A 10,539-nucleotide genomic window follows, 5' to 3' on the forward strand; every position below is an offset into this window, starting at 1 on the left:
AGCTTTGGATTTTAAGTCCTCCAATTAAAGAAATAAATAAAATGTAATATTTAAAGTGTTCAACTGATTTAAGTATTGTGTTTCATAACAGCCGAGATCTGAGTCCGACGAATCGAGTTGGGTTAGGGTGTTATAAAACCCATGTCAAATGAGTGTTTAACAAAAAACATTAACCACCACTCCATTCAAGTTAAGATAGAAAGAAATAATTTAAATAATTCAAATCAATCCACAATTGGTTTTACAGACTAATTTTTTCAAATGTGTATTCAAAAATACTTTTTTTAAAGTAACCGTATACGAATCCAAAATTAAATTGAAATCGTACAGTAAGACAAATCCTTTAAATAAAACATTTAAAAATAGAATAGAGTAGTTTTTTTAAATACATATAACATAAAAATTATTTTATTTTTTCAACCAAAAGAACCTGAATTTTAAATTGACTAGTGAATCCACTTATGAATCTACTCTTTTGAAGCACACAAAATATAATTATATATTCAGTCAAGAGTAATATATATAATAAATATTTTTTTACAAACTTATTTTGTATAAAACTTATTTAGATAAATTTAAAAGATTATTATGAATGATAAAATGAACAACATTGAAAAACAAATTTCATAATTCTCTTTTTTCTTCTAGAATTAGTCTTCATCTTCATGATTTCATGCAGTGTTTGCTTCCATTATAAAATTATTCTAAAGGTGTAACACCCCAAACCCGGCCTGGACGTTATGGCTGAATCTGGCGATGTCACATGATAGCGTGTTTGAAAACGGATGCTCGTGTTGAAAAACCATAACTTTGCTTAAAACATTTTCCGTTTAGATCTCATCGTTATCTTTTATTAATCTTAAAATATTGATTTTTATTTAGTAGTTAGTTTGCAAAATATTATACGTTGCGGGAGCTTTTTAAAACAGTTTGTGTCCTCATGGGTATTTTGCTAAAACACATGCATTTCTCTTAAAAACCCGTGTTTTATCTACCTCTAGCAGATATCGTAACACCCCTTACCCTAGACCGTTGCCGGAGTTGAGCATAGGGCGTTACTTGACTTAACTTATTAGTTCGAGGCATAAAAATTTGCTTTTAAAATTTATTTTACTGTTCCCCATAATGCTATGCACCTGCGCAGTAGTCACTAATTTAACTATAACTCGAGTTACGAAACTCAAAATTTAGATCCGTAAATTTTTCCTGAAACTAGACTCATATATTATCTTACCATAAAAGTTTTAGAATATTTGGTTTAGCCAATTAGTACAGTTTATTCATTAAATTCTCCTCTGCTTCACTGCCTGACGGTTCTGACCTTTATTCACTAAATATCAATTTTCTCATCGTATGATTTTCATATGGTGTTCTCACTTGTTTCTACAGAAAATATACTCACTAAGGAATCTATACATATAAATTATAACTCATAATTATTTTTTTACAATTTTTAATGGTTTTCTAAATTCATAACAGGGGACTCCAAAAACCATTCTAACCCTGTCTAACCAAAATTCAAATATCTCAGAATATAAAATTCCTTTACCCACACTGTTATTTTTCTATGAAAATACACTAGATAATATTTAATTATATATATCATTCACTCTCTAATTCGTTTTATGCTATCCTTGGTGATTTTTCAAATTCACGTCACTACTGCTGTCCCAAAACTGTTTCATTGCAAATTTTTACTCTCATAATTTCTAGGTATAAACTATCACCTAGGCATTCATAAGACCAAACATATTCTTACTTAGCCATTTTAATAGCTAAACATTATCACATATTTACACATCATCCTTTAGCAAAATCATAAGGACATACATTCAAAATGACTAAGTCCCTATACATGCCATAGCTCAAACATTGATCATCATAAAATACCGAGTTGTTGTTGTTGATAATGTGAGCGCTCTCCGACGTCTTTAAGATCCCCGAATTAGCTTTGCAATACTATAAAAGAAGGAAAATAAAAGAAGTAAGCATAAAGCTTAGTAAGTTTACAAGCAAATAAATAACAACATTTAACACAAATAATTATACTCAAATGTCATGATCTTTAATTTCCTCTTTACTTACTCTCTTACTCGTTCACTTACTTGTTTACTTAGATAACTCATAATTATAACTTAGTTTTCTCTTGCTGAAATGTTGGTTCTCAATTGATAACATAATATGTTCTTAACTCTTATAACTCACCTGAATTTGTTATTTATGCTTTTACCTGAACTTTCATGGAACATAATTTGTTTACTAGCCCGTTGAGCCACATTGGAATAATAAGGATACTCGGGTCTCTTGGGAAGTTTCTAGTACTACCAATGCCATATCCCAGATATGGTCTTACATGGGAGTTCTCATATCGGTGCCCATGCCATGTCCCAGACATGGTCTTACATGGAATCTCATTCCCTTAATGTCATGACATTTGTATCCGATACATTCCTAATGTTTCAATGGGGCTTTTATCACTGATTCTCTATCATCTCATACTTAAGTCAACATTAGATATTTTCATGAAATAAATACATAATTGATGAAAAATAACAGCATTAATAATAATTATCAAAATATTGCATTTATTTACCGTAAACTTACCTCGGTACAAAATATGGCCAAATCTATCAATTTAGTCTTCAACCTTTTTCTTTCCTCGGTCCAACTCTGAATTTCGTTCTTCTTGATCTATAATATCAAATTTAGTTTATTTAATACTCACATTTATCAAAACAACCCTTTACTCTAACTTTGGCAAAATTATGATTTTGCCCCAAAACTTTTACATACTTACACTTTTGCCCCAAAGCTCGTAAATTAAACTTCATCCCATATTATTATGTTTTAAAACATGCTGAACATTTTTCCCTTCTATGGTAACATCAAATTCCCATTCTAACACTTACTTATGAACATTAGGTATTTTTACCGATTATGTTATTTTACTCGTTTTCACTTAAAATCACTTAGCACAAATCGTTTAACATAATTTAAGACTTGATATTCTACCATAAAACATCAAAATAAACACATTTCACCTATGGGTATTTTTCCAAATATGAACCCTAGGTTAAATTATTGCTAGAATAAGCTAAATCAAGTTACCAGGGCCTCAAAAACGTAAAGAACATTAAAAACGGGGCTTGAAATCACTTACTATGGAGCTTGGAAGCTTGAAAACCCTAACTATGGCTTCCCCCCTTGCTAACTTTGGCCAAATGAAGAAGATGACCACAATTTTCCATCCTTTTCCCTTTTAATTCATTTTAATTACGAAATTACCAAAATGCCCCTAACTTAAAATTTTTTATTTCACTTATCTCATGTCCATTTTTCTCCATAACTTAACCAATGGTCTAATTACCATATAAAGACCTCCAATTTAAAATTTCATAACAATTGGACACCTCTAACATGTAGAACTCAACTTTTGCACTTTTACAATTTAGTCCTTTTGACTAAATTGAGTGCCCAAAGGTCGAAATTTTTGAACGAAATTTTCATGAAATCATTCCGTGAAATTGTAGGCCATAAAAATATAGTAAAAAAAATTTTTTCCTCATCGAATTTGCGGTCCTGAAACCACTATTCTGACTTGGCCCAAAATTGGGATATTACTTTTCTCCCAACTTTTAGGGATTCTCGTCCCCGAAAATCTTACCTGTGAAGAGATTTGCGTATTGTTTTCGCATAGCCTCTTCGGGCTCCCACGTAGGCTCATCAACCCCGTGCTTATTCCATAACACTTTCACAAGTGCAATACTCTTGTTCCTTAGTTGTTTGATCTCTCTATTTAGAATTTTTACCGGTTCTTCAACATAAGTCATGTTTGACTGAATCTCAACCTCTGTCGGTGAGATCACATGTGACAGATCGGAACGATAACAACGTAACATAGACACATGGAATACATTATGAATCTTCTCTAACTCAGTTGGCAAAGCTAACCGATATGCTAAGGGCCAAATTCGTTCAGTCACCTTGAACGGTCCAATGAAACGTGGACTTAGTTTGCCTTTCTTGCCAAATCTGAAAATTTTCTTCCACGGGGATACTTTCAAAAACACTTTGTCACCAACTTGATACTCGATCTCTTTTCTTTTTAAATCTGCACAAGACTTCAGTCTGTCTGAAGCTACTTTTAAACAATCTCTGATAACTTTTACTTTCTCTTCTATTTCTTTGACTAAATCAACCCCATAAATCTGATTTTCCTTAAGCTCTGATAACTATTATTATAGGCAAACTCTACCAACGACAAATATTTCTCCCAACTGCCTTGAAATTCTAAAACACAACATCTGAGCATATCTTCAAGTAGCTGAATAACTCTCTTTGATTGACCATCGGTCTGAGGATAGAAAGTTGTACTAAAGTTCAATTTTGTACCCAAAGCTTCTTGCATTTTCCTCCAAAACTGCAAAGTAAATCTCAAATCTCTGTCTAAGATAATCGATAACGGTACCCCATGTAGTCTGACTATCTCTGAAACATACAATTCAGCCAACTTGTTAAGTGAATAATCCATATGAACCATAATAAAATGAGCTGACTTCGTTAACTTATCAATAACAACCCATACTGCATCTTTCTTTTTCGGTGTCAACGGCAACCCTGCTACAAAATTCATGGTAACTCGATCACATTTCCACTCAGGAACTAACACAGGCTACAATAAACCTGAAGGTACCTGATGTTCGACCTTTAACTGTTGACAGATCAAGTATCTAAAAACAAATTCTGAAATATGTCTTTTCATTCCTGCCCACCAGTACATTTTCTTTAAATCGTTATACATCTTTGTACTACCTGGATGAATAGACAAAGAACTGCTATGTGTTTCCTGTAAGATCTTCCGAATAAGCTCATCATTCTTTAGTACACATACTCTGTCTCTGAACACCAAACAACCATCAGAACTGATCTGAAAATCAGACTCTATTCCCGACTCACATTGAGCTCTTTTAGCTTGCAACTCACAGTCATTTTTCTGAGCTTCATAGATTTCTTTGAGAAATATCGGTTTAGCCATCAACTCATATAAAATGGAACCATCATCAGATAAAGCCAAACTGGTATTCAAAGCTCTCAATGCAAATAGTGATTTTCTACTCAAGGCATCAGCAACAACATTTGCCTTACCCAGGTGGTAATCGATCACTAACTCATAATCTTTAATCAACTCTAGTCATCTTCTTTTCCTCAAGTTCAAATATTTCTGAGTCATCAAGTACTTCAAGCTTTTATGGTCAGTAAATATTCGGCACTTTTCACCGTACAAGTAATGTCTCCAGATCTTCAACGCAAATACAATGGCAGCCAGCTCTAAGTTGTGCGTCGGATAGTTTTTCTCATGTGGCTTTAACTGTTTGGAAGCATATGCGATGACTTTATCTTCTTGCATAAGTATACAACCCAATCAGTTCAAGGATGCATCACTGTAAATCACAAATTCTGTACCCGGTTCTGGTTGTACTAAAATAGGAGCTTCAGTCAACAATGCCTTCAACTTGTCAAAACTCTGCTGACACTTTTCAGTCCATTCAAACTTGACATCTTTCTGCAACAACCTTGTCAACTGGGTAACTATCATTGAAAAATCCCTTTACAAATTGTCTGTAATAACCAGCTAATCCAAGAAAGCTTGTAACCTCTGATACATTTCTAGGAGGCTTCCAATTAACAATTCTCATTCTAACACTTACTTATGAACATTAGGTATTTTTACCGATTATGTTGTTTTACTCGTTTTCACTTAAAATCGCTTAGCACAAATCATTTAACATAATTTAATACTTGATATTCTATCGTAAAACATCAAAGTAAACACATTTCACCTATGGGTATTTTTCTAAATATGAACCCTAGGTTAAATTATTGCTAGAATAAGCTAAATCAAGTTACCAAGGCTTCAAAAACGTAAAGAACATTAAAAACGAGGCTTGGTATCACTTATTATAGAGCTTGGAAGCTTGAAAACCCTAACTATGTCTTCCCCCATTGCTAATTTCATCCAAATGAAGAAGATGACCACAATTTGCCATCTTTTTCCCTTTTAATTCATTTTAATTACCAAATTACCAAAATGCCCCTAACTTAAAAATTTCCTATTTCACTTATCTCATGTCCATTTTTCTCCATAACATAACCAATGGTCTAATTACCATATAAAGACCACCAATTTAAAATTTCATAACAATTGGACACCTCTAACATGTAGAACTCAACTTTTGCACTTTTTACAATTTAGTCCTTTTGACTAAATTGAGTGTCCAAACGTCGAAATTTTTAAACGAAATTTTCGCAAAATCATTCCGTGAAATTGTAGGCCATAAAAATATAGTAAAAATAAAATTTTCCTCATCGAATTTGTGGTCCCAAAACCACTGTTCTGACTAGGCCCAAAATCGGGATGTTACAGATATAAAACATAAAGCAGTATAATATCCAAATTTTAAGTAAAAACTCATAGCGGCCATTATTACAGAAAAAGACCCCAAATTAAGCTTTTAAAAAAATAATAAACGTAATTAAATACGAAACAGTAAAAAGGAGTTGTGTGGCCACAGCTGAGTCCTCCGCCGCTCCGATCCACTTAAGTCTAGGGATTACCTGAACAGATAAATCAAAAGGGTGAGTTTACGAAAGCTCAATGTGTAATCCCCACATAAACAAGCAGATAGTATGCAATCATACTCTGGGCCTAAGCCCATTACGGTAACAGTTTCAGTTTCAGTTAGGGCCTTAGCCCATTACAATACAGAAGCAGTCATGCATTTGGGCCTTGGCCCATTACAGTATCAATACTCAGTATAGTAACAGATATGCAGTATCAAACCCTATCCAGCCAGCCTTTACACTCCAACTCCGTCTAACCCTACACTCCATGTGGGGATATAATCAACCCACCCATCCCTACACTTCAAATATTACCGAATGCGGCACTAGGCAGTAGTTTGCAGTTGAGCTGCCAGTAATTTAAGCTAGAGGCCTTTTAGTACACTTCCTATGAACAATATAACCCCACCCACCCCAATGCAATGCAATATACATATATGACACGCTAAAATCAAGGCCTACAATATCAAACCAGTGAGACATCATCATGCTTAATAACATGCATAATCGTATCAGTCATACAGTCATTTCAATCAATTAGGGGTCTAGGTAGGCTTACCGAACCTAGAGTAGGTCCACAGTCGACTCAAGTGACCCGTGCAACATTAGCAGTCAAACAGTGAAAATGGGCCCACGACCCATGTTGCATGCCCATGTGGGCCACAAGCCCGTGTGGCCCACACAGCCCAAAATGGCCTTGGTCGTGTGCATCTCATGGCCTGGCCCAATATTCCCACATGGCCCAATTCGGCTCGGCCAATGAATCGCACATGGCCAACCTCGTCGATCACACGCCTATGTTCGATCACACAGCCTACCACATGAGTGGTCGCACTAGCGACAATAACATTTTTCAGCTTTTCGTCGATTTCCGTTTTTAGAGTTGTGTTTACACCCCTAGTTTCTATTCGCCGAGAAGGAAAACCCTGTGCCTTTTACACCTACATTTGACCAAACAATCACCAAATAATCATTTATACCCTTACTCAAAAAAACACACGAGTTGACCAAGAATTAATGTAACACCCCCAACCTAGCCTGGATGTTATGGTCTAGTGGTGTCACATGGCAGTGTTTTTCGAAAAAATGAGTTGTTGTCGAAAACCTCTTATCTTTATCACCTCTTTACACTCTCTTATGCTTAATTCCAAGATGTGTCGATCAATTTCAATGTGATTCGTATTCAAAAGTTATTCTCATCCAAAACGTTATTAATTTTCAAAACGTCACTAATTACGGAAGTTTTTAAAAATAGTTTACATGTTTGTGCGAATTTTGTTAAAATGTTTGACCAGTTTTGAAAACTCGTTTATCCCTACTACTAGCACTTGTAAATGAAAACAATAAAAACCCTAAATTAAAAATAAAAACCCAAAGAGGCCATTATTACAGTAAAATACCCCAAAATTATAATTATTTACTAAGTCGAACTAAACAGGTCGTGTGGCCACCGCTAAGTCCTCTGTCACACCGATCCGACTATGTCTGGGGATTACCTATACAATCAAATTAGAAGAGTGAGTTTATGAAAACTCAGTGTGTAATCCCATATAAATCAAACAGTTAGAAGGCAATCGCAATCTGGGCCTAAGCCCATTTCAGTACAGTTACAGTTTCAAATAGGGCCTTAGCCCATTACAATACAAAAACAGTCATGCATTTGGGTCTTGGCCCATTACAGTATCAATATTCACTGTAGTAACAGATATACAATTTGAAATCCTACCTAGCCAGCCTCTACAGTCCAACTCCGTCCAACCCTATACTCCATGTGGGGATATAATCAACCCACCCATCCCTACACTCCAAAAAGTACCGAATGCAGCACTAAACAGTAGTTCGCAGCAGAGCTGCTAGTAACTTAGGCTCGTGTACTTTCAATACACTTCCTCCAAACGTTATAATTCCCTAACCCAATGTAATGCAATATACAGATATGACATGCTGTAACATAATATCATGCATGTAAACAGAGCATACAGTATCAAATCATTGGGATATTATCAGGCTTAATCATATTAGTTATACAGTCATTTCATTCAATTAGGGGTCTAGGTAAACTTACCGTCCCTATAGTAGGTCATAGTCGACTTAGGCGACCAGTGTAACCTTATCAGTCAAACAGTGAAAATGGGCTTACGAGCCCAAGAAGTTCACCATGTGGCCCACATGGCCTAAATTGGCTTTGGTCTTATGATCCATTTTAGGTTAACCCATGCTAGATAATTATTCATATGTGTTTCCACTATTTACTTATAATCCTTCCAAGTTATCTACTTGAGTCATTGTTACTAAATTATTTGTATCTTAAACTACAGAATTCTGAATTAAGGTCTGTAAATTTTTTCTGAAACTAGACTCACATATCTTCTTACCATAAAATTTTTAGAATTTTTGGTTTAGCCAGTAAGTGCAGTTTATTTTTTTAAATTTCCCCTACTCTGCTATCTGGTAGTTTCGACCTTTCTATACTAAAAATTAATTATCTTCTAGTACAGATTTTGGACGATGTTCCCATTTGTATATCTTGAAAATATACTCATTCAAAATTTTAAACATATAAAATATAACCCATAATTATTTTTATACAATTTTTAATAATTTTTGGAAATCAGGATAGGGGATTCTGAAATCATTCTGACCCTGCCTCACTAAAATTCCATTATCACATAAAGTGGAATTCTTTTGCTTACATCTTTTCTTCTATGAAAAACTAGAGTCAAATATATTTAATCCGTATTTTTTTCACCCTCTAACTCGATTCCTACGATTTATGGTGACTTTTATAAAATTAGCCTACTGCTGTTGTCCAAACACCAAGAAATATCAGCTTTTCACCGAATCCTTAATTTTTGTGTTTCGGGTACACACTTAGTATCAATTAATGCTACAACGATCCCCGAGCACTCCAGAACCTATAATTGACCAATTACACTCAATTTATCACTTAATCGATTGAACTAAAACTAAATCCAAACCGAGAAACGCATCCCTTAAGCGATAAAAAGCTTACCCTGGCACCTCAAAATAGTGGGTTATGCAATAGCACGATGAGACCCCTAATCCACGCGAGTTGCTACTACCAAACGCCATAAACCCCCAAATAAAAGTTGGAAAAAAATTGTAAGTTAAAGAGAGCAAAAACTCTACTTACCAGAACGTGCGACATAAATTGACCCAACAGAACGAAGGTGTGGTAGCCAACAAAAGAGACTGAAATAGAAAGAATAATGGAAAGAAAAAAAATTCGGGTTTAACAACAGAAAAACAAAAGGTGAAGAAGAAAGGGAGAAGAGATGGCGTCAGAAAGGTGGGGAATTTGGGAAAATCAAAATTTTACAGAAAGGAAACGATAATGCTCAGAAAATCTAATAACGCCAAAATCCACTCCCCTAAATTCTCTCTACCAAACTCCCACTACTCAGATTTCCAATACTACTCAAACTCTCCAACTGACGAGCAAATAAAAAATATATTTGTCCTTACACTCAAGCAGGGATTCGAACACCTAACCCTCTGCCAACCACCACTCCCCTTAACCACCAGACTAGCAGGCACATTCTGGTAAGTACTTACAAACTTTTAATTAAAAGCCTACTAGCCAGAAATAGGGGTTAAGTCAGAAAAATACTAGAATTTTCCAAATTCAGGGCTTGAACTCAAGACCTTCCAACTCACCCAGAGCACTTAACCACAAATGTCGATACACAGTTGTCTCACATTTTCACTATAACAAAAATAAGAATTTTTAGGCGTTATAATTAATTAGCAACAACGTTACCTTCAATCGAGTAAAGAGGGAGGCCTACTTAATTGCCAATTAACGATCCTACACCTCTCGAATAACTCCTAGGCACCAACCAAAATTAGATAAGCATTGATTCATCAGGCAACAAGATAACAATATACTATCTACCC

This window comes from Gossypium hirsutum, chromosome D07 (assembly GCF_007990345.1).
Source record: "Gossypium hirsutum isolate 1008001.06 chromosome D07, Gossypium_hirsutum_v2.1, whole genome shotgun sequence".
In the NCBI taxonomy this organism is placed as follows: domain Eukaryota; kingdom Viridiplantae; phylum Streptophyta; class Magnoliopsida; order Malvales; family Malvaceae; genus Gossypium; species Gossypium hirsutum.